Genomic DNA, 19377 nt, shown 5'->3' on the forward strand with positions numbered 1-19377 from the left:
CCTTGCAAAACCCCTATATTAATTTTAAGAAGGGTTTCTTTATGCTTTCCTTATATTTTCACCTTCAACTAAAATAAAGCTAATAAAGTCTCCAGCTTAAACTAATTAGATTTTTAATTTTATTTATGTATTTATTTATTTGGTTTTGGTTGTTTGGTTGGTTTCAGTTTGCTGAGACAGGATTTCTCTGTGTAGCCCTGGCCATCCTGGAACTTGCTCTGTGGACCAGCTTTGCCTGCCTCTGTCTCCCCAGTGCTGGAATTAAAGCCATGAAACAGTGTGTCATTTCTCCCAAATCTATCAAATGAGTGAGCCCAAGTTTATTGGAACATGTGTCTGGGTCCAGAGAGGACTGTGTGTGTTCAGAGTGGATAGTGTACGTGGAGACCAGAAACACTGAAACAATGAAAAGGCTTCATTCAACTCTTCTCTTGGACCAGGTCTGAGGTGGAGGTCAATGAACCAAAGTCACGCTACAAATGGAAGTCAGTATCTGTCAGGAAACAGGAAGAGAGCACAGTCCCGAGGCCCACAAGGATGAGTTGGCATCTTAGTCTCTTAAACCCATGTTTCCTCATTGGGAATGTAGGGAGAGTATCTATTACCTTACATGGTAGGACAAAGACAGGTGACAGGATGGCTCAGTAGGTAACTTGTTCTGTAAGCCTGTGTGCCTGAGCTCAAGTCATCAGAACCAGTGTAAAGCTGAACACAGTACTACACAACTATAATTCCGGCACTCCGATGGAGAGATGAGAGTGGAGACAGGAGAATTCCTGAAAGCTAGTGGGCCAGGTAGATTGGAATAATGGTGTCATGAACACCAAGAGACCCTGCCTCAAGTAGAACGGAAAAGGAAGACACCCCTGATGTTGCCCTTTGACCTCTAAACTGTGGCATGTGTATATCTGTGCTCACAGACACACATGCATGAAAAAAAAAGGTAAGAGATTTCCTAGCACTTGCGTGGTCGAGGGACTCAGTGGATGGCGACCATCTTCCCTATTTTATCAGATACAGGGAAACACACAGGATTCCTTGATGCTATAAGCATCCTCGTAAGTGAACAAGGGCTTTGGAATGAAAAGATATGATTTTAAAGGCAATGGAGAGTGGATCCAGTTTAAAGAAAGGAACGGGAGAGAAGGATCATGCTTTCAAGGGCAAGGCCTAGAGATAAAGCTGTACAAAGTATAGAATTTCCCCTCTGTGCTTACAGGCAACGTTAGTGGGAAACCCGCTCCACAGGTTAGGAGGGGGACTGGAGGAGGGCAAAAGCGGAGCTAGGAAAGATGAACAGTGACTCATCTGGCTAAAAGCATTTAATGAATTGCCACCCAGCTGCAGGGACTGGCCTTTGTGGGCCAGTCACTTTGAAGTAGGCAAAAATAGCCAACAGAAACCAGCCCCGCATGAGAAGAAAGGGAAAAATCATTTTATTTGATTGACTGACATTGTTTTGATCAGAATGTGAAATCACATGCTGACTTAGGCAGTCAGAAAGACACCCCGTCGCTGACGGAGTCCTGTGCAGCTTTTCATTGCTCCAGTCTTTACCAGGTGTGGTCTTTACATCATAGTTGGTCCGGTCTCAAACCTACCCTCCACAATTAAAGGACTTTTCCGGTGGAAATGTCATTCTCACATTCCCTAGGCTCGGTAAATCCCCTTCTTCCAAAATATCAGTAGAGGATCAGAAATCACGTCTCACAGTTTGTGTGATGGTACCTTTGTTTTCTTCCTGTCTCTCTGCTCTGTCCCTGTGACCCCGGGCTTCCTCACTGGCTGGCATCAGACTCCAGTCTTCAGAGCTGCTCTGCATAGGAGCCCCTCACAGAAGTCGCTAGTTTTGATTATTTTCTAACTCAAGAGCCAATTTGACTGTCAGTCTGTACCTGCTTCCTTTACCAAGAGTTCAAGGTCTGCAGCATCCAGAGACACCGAGTGATTCAAAAATAGGGTGTAGTTTTCATCCATTTTTTTTTTCTGCTGATGTTTGGGATTCTGGGATAAGGTGGCAAGTTATACTACCATCAGGCTGTTGGTCCTCGTTGGTCCTCGGCCATCATTTAGTACTTGCTGGAAGAGTGGATTGAACAGGATATGGCAGGAAAGACCTGTGTGGGCATGGGCTGTATATTTGCCTAGAGTCTAATGGAGAAGGCAATCAAAGAGCTGGGGTACAGTGAATTTGCACATTGACTAGAACTCTTGGTTAAACAAATGAGATGGGAGGTGCCTGCTCTCTTTCTCTCTCTCTCTCTCTCTCTCACACACACACACACACACACACACACACACATGCAGAGAGAGAGAGAGAGAGAGAGAGAGAGAGAGAGAGAGAGAGAGAGAGAGAGAGAGAGACTGCATAATTACAAAGAACACCAGGGACTACTCATTTGTCTACATGGCCTGGACATCAACCTGGTTCTAAATACATCACAGAACTCTAGACTCAGGCAGGCTTTTTGTTGTTGATACAAAGATGTGTCGACTACAAGGAACGGAAGGGAATCAGATCCAAGTTCTCCCCAATGGGGAAGCATTAAACGCTTTCCAATGCAGAGGACTAAGAAATGGTCCTTCATGAAAAGCATCACAGGACAAGCGTGCAGCTTTGTTTCTGAGAAGGATGAGGGTGCATAGCCAAGGACCATGTAGGCAGGTGGCACAAACATCTGAAAGTTATTTCATAAAACATAGCATGAGATGGTCCAACAGTACTGAATAAAAACACCACCACAGGCCTGGAATCGGGGGAAACTCAGGAAGTCGGATGGTTAATTTTAAAGCAAAAATAACAAGAATGGTGTGACCTGCTGTTCACAATAATGATGACCTGTGGGGCTGCTCCACACTGTGAGCCATTTTGCAAAACAATAACAAAAATCCAGATGACAGAAACTGAGAAAATATCTTCTTAATTTTATTGTCAAAATGGAAGAAGATCAATTCCACAAAATTATATATAAATACTATGGACATGATATTAATTTTAATCAGATATTTTTAAATGGGGAGAGAGGGCCTGTCTCAAACACTAAGGTTGAGATTGATGGAGGAGGACACACTCTGGCCTACACACCCACACATGCAGGTCCACACAAGCACACACACACACTAAAATGTTGCTGTTAACAAATAAAGTGTGATTATTATAATTAAGGTGTTTGGTGTCATTTTTCTTATTGTTACCATTATTATTTTTGAATACTTCCCTTTAGTATGTCTTACTTTCTTTATATGCACGAAGCATGCTTTCTTAGACCCTTTCATTTGGAAAGTGGATGAGTTGGGGGAAGCCCTGTGATTGGCTCTCGTTGATGGTGAAGGCCCCCAAATCTGACAATGCCAGTTCCTTTCCCAGCCCCACAAGCTGGAAGGAGAGAAGACATAAGTTATCTTCAGCCCTCCACATGCACACCGTGGCATGTGCCCCATGCCAATACATGAAAAAATGTACTTGGATAGTAAAATAAAATTTACTGCTGCTATTTTCCACATTTAAGTCAAGAATAAAATTACTCATACTTGAACCCGGGACTTCATAACATTTCATTTTCATTACCTTGACCTTTTTCTCCTGACCCAGACAGAGCTCTGTTGCTTCAGGCTTTAACAGGCGAGAAGCCGAGCTCAGGCCTGCTTCTCTATGACAGTGGGGGCAAAGGCTTTGTCCTCCGCACAGCAGATGCTGATGAACACTCCAAGACCTTATGATGTTATACTCACACATTTGTTTCAGAATTTTTTTTTTGTTACAAAATGTGCATTTTCTGTAGTTCATAGTTTTAAAGCTGTATTTCTGTTGTGATCTGGGCGCCTTCAAATGGGCGTCTGTGATTTTGATTGCTCACCCCTTATGGGATACTTCCTCCACAGACTAAATGGGATTTTTGACCCAGCAGTGGCTTAGGGCTGACTTCTCTGGAGTCCTTCAGTATTGCATCCACATTAGTGAACATCAGGCTACATTTTCACCTCTTCGTAGAAGCGGCACCTTCTTGTCCCCTCCTTAGGATTTGTCTCAGAAACTGTCCTGTTAGGCCAGCTGGAGTAGCCGGTTTGCACACTCTCCTATTCTCCTGAACCTCATTTTGCTTTCCCCTCAGCTCCTGCAGTTTACTTTTACTTGTTTTGAAGGAGGTGCTCCTTTCAGGTAACAAGTCTCTGGCCTTGGCTCCTTTGTGGGCTAAATCGCGAGTGGCAAGAAAGGGTGGGAAGCCCAGGCCCACACTGTGTCCTTAGAGCACCTCACCCTGGAGCAACGCCTTTCATTTTTATTTTTCTCTCACACCCAGAAATAATCTACTCTCTACAATGCCTGATCTTTCCTAAGAGGAGATACAAATATCTTAACAGTTCATAATTATTTAGTAGATATATATGCTAATTTTTTTTATGTAAATCCCACAAGTCTTCACTTTACCGGATTGCCTAGATCCTTAAAATTCTCTCTGTGCTTATTCATTTTGATCACTCAGTTTGTTGGAGACTGACATAGGAATATTAAGACTTCCCTCTGCAGTTGTGTTTGACCAAATTATTCTATATATTTTAATACGTTCTATTCAGAATAAAAATACCTATGCATGTGATATTTCCAATGTTTTCCACATTAAATTCTATATTGCTCAATAGCAATATCGCAATGTCACTGTTCTTTCTTTCGCTTGCGTTTTCTTGGTATACCTGTGTTCCCCTCATCTGTCCCAGTTTGTATAAAACAGAATAGATTTAGAGTTGAGACCCTCCCGACCTCTTTGTCTTGTAAGAGAAATAATGAAATCAGCGACCCCGAAGTGACAACGTGCATGCTCGACCTCACGTTTACCACTGTGTCTCTACTTCCCATTTCTATGTCTGCTTCCTGTTTTCTTACTTAGTTCTTAATCTTGGCTATAAAATTCCAACTCTACCTCCTAATTTTGATGTTAAACAAATATCTAGTTTTATATTGACCTGCTCTTATTTAAAACGTATGTATGCCTATATATCCTTATGTCGACAATGAAAAATTGTGGTTTTTTTACATTACAAAATGAGAAAGTTAGTACTTATAATTAAGTAGCCTGGATTTTAAAATTAGCTATAATTGATACATAAAACATAAAAATCATACAAATTAGGGGTAATATGGAGTATTTCAGTATATGCACATATTCTATAAGACTTAAATCAAGTAAAACATATTCTCCTCAAATATTTCTCATTTCTTTATGACAAAGTATTCAAAATCCTTTCTTCTAGTTGTCTGAAACATACAGCCTATTAGATTATGTACAGTTCCCTACAGTGCCAATAAACAGTACCCTATAGTGCTATATACAGTCCCTCACAGTTCCTATATACAGTCCCCTATGGTTTCTATATATAGTTCCCTACAGTCCCCATACATATTCCTTTACAGTGCCTGTATACAGTCCTCTGCCATTCCTATCCACAGCCTCCTACAGTACCTATGCACAGTCTGTCTTCGCCACTGTTCTACTGCTGTGAAGAGACATCATGACCTAAGCACCTCTTATAAAAGAAAGCATTTAATTGGAGGCCCGCTTACAGTCGCAGAGGGTTGGTCCGACATCATCATAGCAGGGAGAATGTTGGCATGCAGGTAGACACAATACTGGAGAAATATGTGAGAGCTTGAATTCTCCATCCTCAAGCAGCAGGCAGGGACATTGGGCCTGGACTTTTAAAACTCCAAAGCTCACTCTCAGTGACTCACCTACTCCAACAAGGCCACACCCATTCTAACAAGGCCACACCCACTCCAGCAAGGCCACACCTCCTAATCCTTCCAAACAGTTCTTCAACTGGGGGCCAATCATGCAAATTTTTATGAACCTCTGGGTGCCATTCTTATTCAAACCACCACAATCTCTTACCACTTCTATACATAGCACCCAGTGGTGCCTATAGACAACTCCCTCCAGTGCATATGCACAGCTCATAAGATGCTCACACACATTCCTCTACATTACTTATACGCAGTCACACTGCCATCACAGACCTTGTTCCTATCTGTGACTTGGTACCCACTGACCAGCTATCCTTATCTCTATTCTGCCTCTCTGGTCTCTGGCAATGACAACTTGAGCTTGTATTTTCAGTATTTACAGTCGCTAATCCAGCTCAGGGCTTCACACATGCTAGGCAGGTGCTACACGCCATGAGCATCCGAAGCCTGCCTGTGGCCTTTTCCCTATTTTCAGACAAGGTTTTAATAAACTGTCCAGGACGGCTGTGAGCCCAACTCCAGAGATTAGACGGGCCTTTAACTCAATCCTCCTGCATCAGCCTCCCAAGTAGCTGGCATTATAAACCTGTGCAACCAGGCCTAACTTTGTTCTGTTATTGATTTCTATGAGACTAACTGTTTGAGGTTCCAACTCGTGGGCTGTGTCTCCAGGTTCCATCCATATTACCGCAATGGCAGAACTTACAGCAAGTTTTTAGACTTAGATTATAATTGAATTGTTATTTATCTCCTTTATTAAGAATAAAACTTGTAGTTACATTTAAAAGAGCGTTTTAATAACATTTGTCCCTCTTTGTCTATGGTTGAGCTGTCCCACTGTACATAGGTGTTTGTGTGTGCATCTGACCTTGTGTATGTAGATACACGTGCACCTGTGTTTACACGTGCATGGAGGTCAGAGGTCAACCTTAGGTGTTGCTTCTTAGATGCCATTCAGTAGCTTTTTGAGATAAGGTCTGGAGTTTGTTGGTTAGGTTAGACTTGATGGCCAATGAGTCCTAGGATTCTGCCTGTCTTTACCCCAGGGATCACAAATGCACACCTTCACACACGTGGTTTGTCATTGTTGCTGCTGTCTGTGTTATGTATGTGTGCACATTGGTGTGTGTGTGTGTGTGTGTGTGCATGTGCCCCTGTGTGTGCTTCTGTGCAGAGGCCTGACACTGGCTTTAGGCATCTCCCTGGATAATGTTCCACTCTGTTTATTGAGGGCAGGGTCTTTTGCTGAACCTGGACCTTACTAGCCAGCTTTCCCCTGGAATCCCGTTTCTGCCTCCCAAACTCTGGAATTACAGGCAGTAGCCATGCTGCCAGCTTTTGAGTGGGTTCTGGGGATTTATCTCATAGGGCTTTCACCTCCGAGATAAGCAACTTCACTCTCTGAGCAATACCCAGACCCATGCCAGGCTTTTTGACACGGGCTCTGGGGCGTGAATTTGGGTACACTTATGCTGTGCAGTAAGTGCTTTACTGGCTAACCCACCTTCTACGTTCTTATTTATTTTTTAATTATTTTTTTAAGGCAGAGCCTTACTTTGTAGCCCAGGCTGGTCTCTGACTCTCCAGTGCTAAGATGACACGATGCACTCCACAGTGGCTTGGTGTCTTTCACAGAACATCTTTTCCACTCTCAACTTTCAGTCTCTTAATTGGCCAGATCATTCTGGGTAAACAACTTTCATCACTAGCAAGTGTTAGCAGGGTGACTTTCTGAGCGCCTTTCATCCATATTCCTGCTTATGAAATTCTTCTGTGGAAGTTCTCTGGTGCTACCTCCCGTTCCTTCTGACGTTCCATGGCACAGAGTGTCTGCACTTGCTCATTGTCTCTTAGAAAATCAAACACCGCTCTTTGCTCACTAAATACCAAGATTTCTGCTTTGAAAATGAGTAACTTTCACCAGAATAAGTTTCATTTTCCTGAGCACGCATGAACTGTTTTAACTAAAGTGAAGAATGGAGTTTACATGTTTTGGCATCTTTCCCTCTGTCCCTTCTTTCCTGAGAAAGTCTAGATTGTGACTTTAGTGTGTCCACTGCGGCCCCATGTTTCCAGTCTCCCCTCCCATGTCTCCAGGTGTCTTGTCAGCATTCTGCTCATTTTAAATTTTCTGTGCTGTTCCCCATCTGGGCTTCCAGGTATGGTTCTACACATGAGCTTAGCCAAAAGGCTGAGACGTGATTGCTGCATGATCTTCATCCTGCAAATAGCTAATGTGTCTAACGCAGGGGTTCTCAACATGCGGGTCACCGCCCCTGAGGGGTTAAATGACTCTCACACAGAGGTTTCTTAAGACCGTTAGAAAGCACAGATATTTACACTATGATTCATAGCAGTAGCAACATTGCAGTTATGAAGTAGCAATAATAAATAACCTTACGGCTGGGGTCAGCACAGCATGAGGAACTGTATCAAAGGGTCACAGCATCGGGAAGGCCGAGAACCACTGCTCTAAAGGGATTCCTGTCTGTTCCTCAAGTTCAGCCCTGAGCTGAGGTCCCCATTCTTTAGCACATCCTGCTGCTGTTCTCCAGTTCATGAAGCCATCATTCTCCCAGGCCCAGAGACAGAAGCCAGGGAGTGACCCGGGCTCCTGTCCCTTGCTTCCCACCCCTTGGTTACACCTTCTCTCCTGATTCTCCCTTTGTTCCTGCAGCCTTTGCTCAGCCCTCTGATCACCCCACTTTCCCCTCAGAGCCCCCCACCCCCGTGGGGAGCCCTGCTTTCCATCTTCTCTTCACAGCACACTGCAGCCCAAGAGATCGCTCTAATTATATGACCAAATTATTTCCCACTTATTTCTCATGGCCCCTCCCAGTGTACGTATAAAAAACGACAATCTTTAATGTGGTGACAAGACCTGCTGTGGTTTGGCTGCTGCTAACATTTCCAGATATATATATATATATATATATATATATATATATATATATATATATATATCCTATCACTTTCTCACACAAACTTTGCCTCAGTAACTCTGACCTGTACCAGGAACGGCCTCTGAGACTTTGCTCATGCAGAAGTCTCAGATTTTTTCCCTCTCATTCATTACAAGTTTTGGCTCAAGCTCTCCAGATCGTTGTCTGGTTTCCTTAATCTAGTAACCTCTCAGTTTATGGATTTACCTCTGACTTTCATCTAAGATTAGCACTGTTTTGTTTCTGCCTCTGTTACACATAATTACTAGAAAAACACTTGACCTTCAGTAGAAACTGGTCCTGTGTGGAGCACACAGTGGGTGCCCAGTCCATGTGTGGTTTCATGATTGAGTGTCTGCTCAGGAATGCACTTGCTGTGACTGCATGATTTAGGTGTTTGGGACAGCAAGGTGTTTGCACAGAGCAGGAACACATGGCTGTTAGCTTCCTAGTAGTTAAGAAACACCACCTTGTGACTATTCAAAGTCAGCTAGGCATGGCAGCACTAAAAGAGACTGTACTTCTAACAGTGATGTCCTGGGGGTCAGGCTCTTGGGCTCATGGACGTCCTTGCTGATGAAACTTTAGCATGGGGGTGGTCTGGATAGCAACATCTGCCTTGGCTCTAAATAGTCTGGAAAGAGCGTCCGGCACCATAGATGTGGACAGATGTTTTTCTAGCTCAATTACTTTAATTAGAGGTGGGGCTACTGTGGCATTTGTTCTGTTGTCCCAGAGTTGAGACGTACAAACATGCAGGGGGCAATGAAAACATTTGAGCCCAAACATTCAGCATCTCAGTGCCTGAGGATCAAAGTGAGCTGCTAAGCACTGGCAGCTTGGGACCTCCACAGCAGATGGGCCCTGAGGAAAGTGAAGTCAGTTCCTGTGTGGACAGGGATGCTGACAATGACAGTCAGGTACTGAGAATACCACCTCCACCATGCAGAGCACACAGATAGGAAGGGGAGGCTCAGATGGCTGACTGGGAGGGCAGTATGGCTTTACAGCTGTCTGGTGGCTGCTGAGCTTTCCTTCTGGCATCTCTTCCCTTGTCATCTGCTCACAGCTTCTGCTTTAGCTGGTCACACTAGGGAGATGGGCTGGTGACATCCCCAGTGCCTGCCTCACGTGCCTGTGATTGGAATCAGGAGAGATGATGGGTATAAGCACACTGCTGTTTCTCTAAGGGCAGTGCACGCTCGAAGAATGGTTATTATTAATTATTAAGATGACCTCTCTCTTAAACCTCCACTATCTCATGCTCCTTTCCTGCCACGGGCTGTGTATGCCACGAATCTCAGTACTTGGAAGGCTGAGGCAGAAGGGTTGTGTACCCATCACTATCACCACCATAACCATTGATGGCATCACCACCATTATTCTTGATAGCATCACCATCAGCATGAATTTGTGAATTCAAATTCACCATCATGTGAATTTGAAGCCTGCCTGGGCTATGTGGTCCTTGTGGGGGAGAGAGGGAGGGAGAGAGACAGAGACACAGAGACAGAGACACAGAGGCAGAAAAAAAGGAAGAGAGGAAGAAAAGGAGGAAAGAGTGTAAGAAAGAAGGAAGGAAGAGAGAGAGAGAGAGAGAGAGAGAGAGAGAGAGAGAGAGAGAGAGAGAAAGTTCTTTTGTTTTTTTCATTGTGATCAAGGAAAAGCCAGCCCCCACCCACCCCCGCCCCAGTGTTGATGATTTAGAAGACCAATTCTTAAAGGAGGAGTAGATATTTTGATATGAATCAAAACCTTCAGAAGAGAAGGTTAGAAGAAGGAAGTCCACTGTGGAGAGGCACTGGTCAGAGCAGAGATGATGGCTCCTCATTGTTGTGATCTCCAGGCCAGGCTTACCCCATGTAGGTGCAGGGCTCTCACACTTGTTTTGTTTGCTTCTTTAATGTTTTAGTATGGTCTGTCACTAAACACAGCCTTGAACTTGTGATCCCCTTGCTTCAGTCTCTCAAGCAGTTGGGACGTCAGGCATGTGCCCCTGCCCTGGGCCTGGTTTCCTTGTTGAGATGGTGACTTGGGACACTCTCTTGGCTCCTTCTCCAATCTCATTTTTAATAGTTCTAAAAAACTTTTAGATGTGCCACAAATTAATACGTATCTCTTGTCGTGACTGAACAGCATTCTGGGATGCTGAAGCAACGTGCAGTTCAAATAACCACAGCACAAAAATTTAATCTATCCACAATCATACAGCAAGGGGCCAGTACCAACACCACCGCCACCACTGACAGCATCACCACCATCACCACTGCCACCATTGATGGCACCACCATCACTATCACCACCAATACCATTGATGGTATCACCACCATTATTGTTGATAGCACCACCATCAGCATTGATGGCACCACCACCATCACCTTTGGTGGCATCACCACCATCACCACCATTACCAGCAAAACCATCATCACCACTCTCAGAACAGATAAAAGTCTTTCATTGGGAAAGTAACTTGGAAACATTCCTTATCTTGGGGGGCTGATGTTAGTCCCAGAAAATATTCTGAAATAGGATTCGGAACCAGTTTCGAGGACTGAAGTTGTGATCTCGAGAAGGTAGTTGTGAGCTCACCAAAAGTGGTTTATACCAAACCAACAGTGTTGCTTCTTTAACAAGGTTATTGAACATCAGACCAAAGGAATATCAGCGATGACGAATCAGGACCTTCCCAAGATACCTGACAAGCTTTGGGTGACAATCTCTTGGAAACGAGTACAGTAAGCTGAATAATTTTTCTAAAAACATGTTGTTTAATTATTGAATTCATACCTAGTGCTTGGAGCACACAGATACATGTCTCAGAATCCTATAATACTCATGTTTGTACTGATAACTTAGCAATGTGGTCATGAATGCTAGATTTGGGATGACTGGAAGCTGGCTGGCAGAAACACTGACTGACAATATAGTTAAAAGCACCTTACCAGGTTAGCAAGAAAACCAAGCGAAATGAGACACAATGCAGAACAAATGCCAAGGCTTTGCATTTGTATTCCACACGTCACTTATACAAAAATGGAACAGGGAGGAAGCGGTGAGCAGAGCAGGTCAGGAGCCAGGCCAAAGACAAGTTGGGCTATTTCAGTACACAGGAGTCTCAGCCAGTGTTAATGGCATGAATATCTAATTAGATGGAAGGAAGCTTTTAGCAGAGATAGAAATGAAGAAAGAGGAAGGTGCTCACTTCACTCTGTTGTCTGGGCGAGCCAGCACTGCTCTTGGGAGACTCAGAGAACGGTGGCTGGCTGTTGTGTTAGCCAGTGAGCTCCCTTCTCTCTGGCTAGTCTATTCAGAGGCTAGGTCTCCACCCGCCCCGAGCACAATTTGCACTCTTGAACACCACTTACATCTTCAAATTATAGGGATAATTTCCCTTGAAACCCCTTCAAGTTCACCCTTTTACCTGCTTCCCAGGAAGCCAAGAGGGTGACGAGTCATGTCAACATCACCGCGCACATCAATACGAAGGCAAAGTGTGCAGCCTTTGGAAATTCCGTCTTTCCTAACAGCTTTGCAAACACAGGCAAAGCTACTCAAATAGTCTGACCGGTCACTGTCCTTGTCCAAGAGATGGGGTTATTAATATCAGGCTTGTAGCGATGACGTGGATACGTGTGAGTGTGTGTGGTCATGTGAAGTATGGTAGGGCATGGAGTAGGTGCTGGAACAGGCCCTGCCTGTGCTTGCCTCTACTTCCTTCTCTTCCCCTTCTCTGGGTCAGACTCTGTGCAGAGGACGTGTACAGAAAATAAGAGGTCATACTCTGGGGTGCTGGACTCTTTGCACTTAAGGAGGGTTTCTTGTACATTCTCTAATGTGTTCACCAAAAAGCTGCCTGCAGCACTTACACACAAGAAATATGATGAGCGTGGCTGAGAACTTTAATTATGTTTTGCTTTGAAGATTTCTATAAGCATGGGATGACAGCTGACACAACTCTAGATCTACCTCAGGCATATACACACACAGGTATACATACACACACACATGCACACACTACACACACGCACACACTACACACACATGCACACACTACACACACATGCACATACTACACACACACACACACACACACACACACACACACACACACACACACTGTGATTCACCAGAGCAGAATTAAGATGCTTTGAAAGAAAAATGTGCACACAACACCTGGGATAGTGCATCAGACATCTTCAGACATCTTACTTGTCTTTCCATCTACGAAATCATTACCTATGTATAAATGTCAGGTGCTGGGGATATGGCAGAAACAGACATAGCTTTGCTCTCAGGGAGCCTGCGCCTTACTGAAGATATATGCAAAGAGGTGTTTTCACCATGGTGAGGTAAGTATAGCTGTGGGCTGTGGAGACATCTAACCTCCAGGCACAGTAGGGGAGAGATTTTCAGAAGGACCTGGCCAGATTTAAGCTGAGTCTTGCAAAAGTTGATTTCAGGGTGAGACCCAACTGATGTTTATTCCTGTGTAACACATAGGGCTACTGAGCCAACTGCTGGTAGAAGAGAGAGGTACTAGGCAAACATGCGCTAAAGAGAACCCATGACCAGGGCCACGTTGTTTTCTTTTAAAATTGCCCTGTTCCGGGGTAGTGGTGCACTGTCTGATTGGGTTTCATTTCTGCCACCAACATTTTCTTTGACGTGAGGATATTATTTTTGTGATGATTCTCTCCCTCCCTCCCTCCCTCCCTCCCCCACTCTTCATTTCTCTCTGTATGTGTGTATGTATGTCTATCTCTGTCTCTTTCTTTCTCTGTCTCTGTGTTTGTCACTCTCTCTGTATGTCTGTCTCTCTGTCTCTGTTTCTATCTGTCTCTCTGTCTTTCTGTCTCTCTCTCTTTGTGTGTGTGTGTGTGCGCGCGAGCATGCGTATGCGCATACATGTTGTGTGTGGTCAGAAGTCTCCCTACCTCACTCTTTTGCCACACTATATTTTGAAACATAGTCTCTCACTGAACCTGGAGCTCACTGTTGCAGCCAGGCTGGCTGAACCAGCCCCAGGGACCCACCCCCACCTCCCCAGCACAGTGATTATGGGCACATCCTACATGCCTCTTTCTTCTTTATGTTGATGGTGTGATCTAAACTTAAGTCTCCATTTTTTGCACAGGTCTGGCAAGGGCTTTCCTGATGTGCATCTCCCAGTCCATAACCTCCTAAGCATTGTCTTATCTGGAGTTATTTTCATGGGATTTTTTTTTCTGGGCTGTGTTGCTGTTGTTTGATTAGACAAGCTTTGTTATTTGTAAGTCTTGTTGGTTTTGTTGTGTTATTCTGATACTTAATAGAGACAAATAGCTCTGTGTATCTGGCCAGACTATGAAGAATATAAGAGACTAATCAGAGCCTATTGAATCTGGTTGTGATGGTGATGTATGTTTATAAGGGTGAAGATTACGGTAATTGTTGGGTGAAGATGTGGGATATTATATACATCCATATGTTTTGTACAATAGTTTGATGTCCTCCAAGTTAATATGTGATACCCAGTCAAAGAATTGCATAGCCCACAGCCATTCAAGTAAAAATAGATACAGTTTTAAAGCTAACCATGGGTGTAGAGGCCTGTAAACCCATCACTCGGGAGGCTGAGGCAGGAGAATTGCTGGGAATTTGAGGCTAACCTAGTCTACATTAGTGAGACCTTGTCTCAGAAAACAACAGCAATAAATAACTATAGCCTTATATGAAATAGTTTCCACATCCATATTTGAAGGATGTGGAAATAAATTAGATGGTATGTGTGGCTTCCCTCACCAGGCTGGGGCTTCTCATGTCTGTGGCTTTGTCCTGTGATGTTCTGGACAATTCTTGAGTAGCTAAGAGTTACCTACTTAGACTGTGGTAATGCTGCCTCCGGGAAACGGAAGTGTAAGTCAGTGCAGCGCTTTTGTACCTATAAGGGATAGTGGCTTCTTGTGTACCTATAAGGAACCTCCAATTAGTCATGCCCCCTGGCATGGTGACACTCCTTCTGGGAATCTACCTGAAAGAAGGAACTGGAAATGAGCATGGTAAAGATTTTGACTGGACTTATTTGACGTTGCTGAAGAGAGCATGCAACTCAAATAGCTAACGGGACAGGTGCAATAACGCACAGTTAGAACACCAACTGAGGAAAAACAAAACAAAACAACAACAGCAACACCCCCAGAGGAGTAATAGTGACTGTACCCAGAGTCAGTGAGCTTGGACTGGCACTGTGGCTGTGCCACTGGAGCGAGTCACCTATGCCATCCTAGAAAAATGGGGTTGATAATAATAACACCTATCTCAGAGGGACTTCCTCGGACTAAATGACATAATGAAGATAAAATGATTAAAACCATGCAAAGTACATTTATTAGGTTACCTACAAATGCTAGCCCTCTATGGAGCGTATGATTTCAAGGCATAAAAATAGACAGAAGAGAAATATGTCAATGTATTAAAAATGTGAGGTCTGGGTGGTAGGAATCTTGGGCAATATAATTTTTTTTCTTTTAACTTCCCAAACTTTCTGCAATGGGCAAAAACCACTGTTCTATTAAGAGTATATCAGAATGTTGTAATACAATATGATATTTTTGAAAAAACAATGGTGCCACAATGAGACAGCACTTCCTCTTTCCATTCCAGGGGAGGAGCTGGGGCCAGCCTCATCACACAGAGTCTCACAAGTGCTGGGCCCCTAGGAGGGACCAGACATTCGGGGTGGAACGGGGGTCCTCGATACTTGTTGGTGATATGTGGGGTAGGCAGCTGTAGAAGCTGGAGTAGATGCCATAGGAGTTTCTTCCTCTTCCACAGGAGAAGACTACATTCCAAGCTGCTCTGGTGTTTACCTTTTCCCCCATAATTTTGGTTGATCTGAACAAAAGACTACATGAAAACATCAAGTGAATGGGGGCTGGGGAGGCGGCTCATCTGTAAAATGTCAGCTGCTTGAGCATGGAGGCCTGAGTTCCGATCCTCACACCATGTACAGAGCAGGGCAAGGCAGCTGAGGCTCAGCACCGAGGAGGCGGAGATAGGAGGGGCCCCAGGCTTCATGCCCAGCCAGACCAGCCAGCTCTGTGCTGAGTGAGACCCTGTCTCTAAAAATAAGGTGGAAAGTGATAGAGTCTCTCTCTCTCTCTCTCTCTCTCTCTCTCTCTCTCTCTCTCTCTCTCTCTCTCTCTCTCATGTGTACACACACACTACATGTATAAATACATATACACATGGAGAGACATGTACATACAGAGAAGCATGGAATACATACACACAGATATTGAGCATGTACCCACAGGCATGGGCCAGATACATATGCACACAGAAGCATGGGACACAAATACACACACACACACACACACACACACACAACTTCCAACCCCCAGATCTTTCCCAGAAACAATAATGCCTAGATGGCTGGAGTTACATGTTAAAGGGATGGGGGTGGGGTGGTGCTTAGATCAGACCAGAAGCACAACAGGAAATTAGCTTAGTTGCAGCTGTTTTATTTAATGAGTATAATTTATATTCAAAGTGGAATTTCTGGCAAATACAACCCTTTAAGCAAAAAGCACCTTCCCATAATAGGGGACACCCATAGTCTGAGAAGGATATAGTTGTAAAACAGGATCTCTCTCTCTCTCTCTCTCTCTCTCTCTCTCTCTCTCTCTCTCTCTCTGTGCGAACACACATGCACGCGCATTTGGTTTCTGATGTTTGCCCTGTGAGCCAATGTCAGTCCTTCAGTCCCTTTGTTGACTGTGGGGATACCCTGTGCTCCATCAAGTGGGTCCTGGGGCTGTGTTTTACTAACACTGAATCCCAGGCACTAAGATAACAAAGTCGATGTCCCCATGCAGACCAGAGGAGCAGTTTCCAGTCATGTGTCTGACTACTGTCCCTCATTATGTTTGGAGGTGGTCGTTGTACATCTCTAGATCTATGGTGTGTCTCCTAAGGTTCTGAAACTAAAGCGTGACAAACAGCTTTCCTAGGTCCTCCTCCCCACAGGGAGGTCACCGTATGCTAATGAGTCGCGGACAGATAGCCTGGACAAGTGAGCCCGCAGGTCTACCCAGCATTCCTGAACGCCTCTGTGGTTCAGTCACAAGTCACCTTGCCCCTGAGCAGACCCTCCCGATGCCCTCAGCGACTGAGGGAGGGAGGGGTCTCTTCCCTGCTCCGCTACCCAGAATTGCACAGCAAGACTGCTTGCATCTGGCGCTTGCTGTTCTTCCCTGTCCGCTGGCGGGGACAGGCAGGCAGCGATGGAGGCAAAGCCTCAGAATCACCTGTAGGGCTTTTAAGAACTCCCCAGTCCCCTCCTCAAATTCTAGTTCACTAGTTTCGAGAAAAGGGACATCAGCAGATATGGTGTGCGGGCGGGGGAGGGAGGGCGTCTGGTGGAGTTCTCTACTCCCCACAGCCCCACAGGTGATTCTGGATGTTCCCCTAAGATACCAACACAGACAGGTCTTGTGACCCAAAAGAAACAGGCCAGTTTTAGGTTCCCACGACGCTCCCCCTCTTATTTGCCAAGGTGTCTATATTCTCTTCAGCTTCTCTTTAAGCCCACCACCCCAGAGGCTTTGAACGTGGAGTGTCCCAAAGTCTCAGAACCCTGCGGGACTGTCAGAGGCTCTGGCGGCCAGGCAGCAGAAAGACATTTTCTGTTCCCTGCAGCAGCCCTCGGGTTCCCTGTGCCTCGCTCTGGATAGCCCGGAGCCAACGTAAGAAAGATGACATTTGACCAGTTGCTTCACCAAATTGCCCGAAGCAAGGCCGCTAGTCCTTTGCACACCTTCACTTCTGCACGGAACACACAGGGAGGGGGCCCCACCCTGCACAGTCCACTGGCGCATCCCCTCTGGCCAGGGTTTGTGGCAGGTGGCGCTGTCAGGATGGGCGCAGGGGCCTCGTCTGCAGCTCCTTTCCCGGCCGCGGGACCCGCTCGTGTTTTGCCCTGGCTCTCCAAGTTGCTGCCGGGTCCCCCCAAACTGGTGACCCCCTGGTTCGCTGTCGCGGTCTTACCTCACCAGGCAACACTTGGTTGCGCGCTTGCCGGAGGGCGCTCTCTTCTAGCCGCTTATTCCCTTACTTGGGAGGAAAGAGGAACCGAGAGACAGAAGGGGACCGAAGCGGGCGCCCGGGCGTTCTCCCCGGTGCAGCCCTCTCTGGGGCGGAGACATCAGGCGGCCACCAGGGTTGGCGCCCCAGGGTTTTCCGCCTCCGCTAGGGGCTCGGCTGCTGGAAGGGGAGGCTGCCTCCGCTACCCGTTACGGCACTGCGGCTCTGCACCCTGTCCCTCGCAGCATCGCAAGTCCAGCTGCCACTCTCGCTGCGGAGCCCTGCCCCCCCTGGGCGCAGAGCCCGCCCCCGCCACACACCCGCGCGCGCAGACACACGCGCCCCCCACAAACACACGGGTGCACACACATAAACACGTGCTGCGCGCACACTCGCACAACCACGGATGCTGAACGTTCGGTGGGAACCTCCGTGCATGATCAGGGCACTCCTGGCTGGCAGGGCTTTGGTCAGAGTGCTGGTTGGTGGCTCTGAGAAATCAGCTGACATCGAGGTAAAAGACGTTACTTGAAAAATACAATGTCCTCTGGCTGTTTACTTTCCTTAACCTAGAAACCTAGGGGTCTGGGCTGCCTAAATGTTCCAATCAAAGCAGAGAAAAAAATATATATAAACATAAAAATAAATCAACAAGTTCTCTGTTTTCTAGGAACTCGGTGTCTCTGATGTCCATTGTCACCGGTCCTGTCCAGAAGGACATTTCTGACACCCTTGACCTAGTGGCAGTAGATTGGTGATCATTTCTCCCCTGCAAGCATACATGGCCGGCTCAATCTAGCTAGGTAGAAAAGCGCTCTGATGATAAGATCTCAGGACTGAAGATTGTGATTTTCCTTCTCTGCCTTTGCACGACATTGGGTTGTCTTACTACAGGACAAACAGGACACTTCTAAAACAAAATACACATGCACAAGAAAAAAGAGAAAGGGGGGGGAAGTAGAAGTAGAAAACTAGAGAAAATGACGCGGGACTGAAGGTAAAGCACAGGAGGCTGCAGCGGCAGAGGCACAGCGACCTGTGGGACCTTCTCTTTCCCTGACTCCCTGAGTCTGCTTGGGGTGGCGGTGGCGCTGATTTTATTTCAGCAGAAAGACTTTTGCCCGTTTCACATCACATTTAGTCTCATCTGTAAAATATGTGGAGTTCAACCTTTTCCACAGCCAAGAATTCTCTTCTGCCAGTGGGCAATGGAGGTCCCTGTGTGGAACTGCAGCCAAGAAAAGCTTTCTGCAGAGCTCAGAGGAGCAGGGGGGGCTGGGTGTCAAGGCATCTGGGGAGGAAGCTTAAAGACTGTTGAAAAGCACTGAAGGACCCCTGGTTAATTCGTCCCTGGCCACTAGACTAGTAGGCAGAGTGATAGAACCAAGAGGCTCTGAGAGCTCACACACTTCCTTTCCCACCATGATAAGGGCAAAGCCGATGGATGGATGGACCGATGGACGGACAGACGGACGGATGGATGGATGGATGGATGCTACCCTGTGCTCATACTTATCCACAATCCACTCTTTAATCCATGTGAACTGCCCTCAGCCAGGCTGACACACTTGGTGTGAGGGTGTTCTGTGACACGTGTGAGTTTGCCTTCATCTTCTTGTTTCCATGCCAGGT

General features: G+C 45.8%; 1 protein-coding gene across 2 annotated transcripts in view; it reads right to left on the reverse strand.

Annotated features, from left to right (window-relative positions):
- The window catches only part of Dgkg (diacylglycerol kinase gamma), a 188301-nt gene extending 170286 nt beyond the window's left edge, over window positions 1–18015 (reverse strand). The window contains exon 1 of one of the 2 annotated variants that reach the window (XM_034515695.2): window positions 17710–18015. The gene's annotated coding sequence lies outside the window, so the exon portion shown is untranslated. The remainder of the gene's footprint in view (window positions 1–17709) is intronic. The other variant, XM_034515694.2, reaches the window with a different exon arrangement.
- Window positions 18016–19377: the final 1362 nt, after the last annotated feature.

Source organism: Arvicanthis niloticus, chromosome 12 (genome assembly GCF_011762505.2).
Source record: "Arvicanthis niloticus isolate mArvNil1 chromosome 12, mArvNil1.pat.X, whole genome shotgun sequence".
Lineage (NCBI taxonomy): Eukaryota > Metazoa > Chordata > Mammalia > Rodentia > Muridae > Arvicanthis > Arvicanthis niloticus.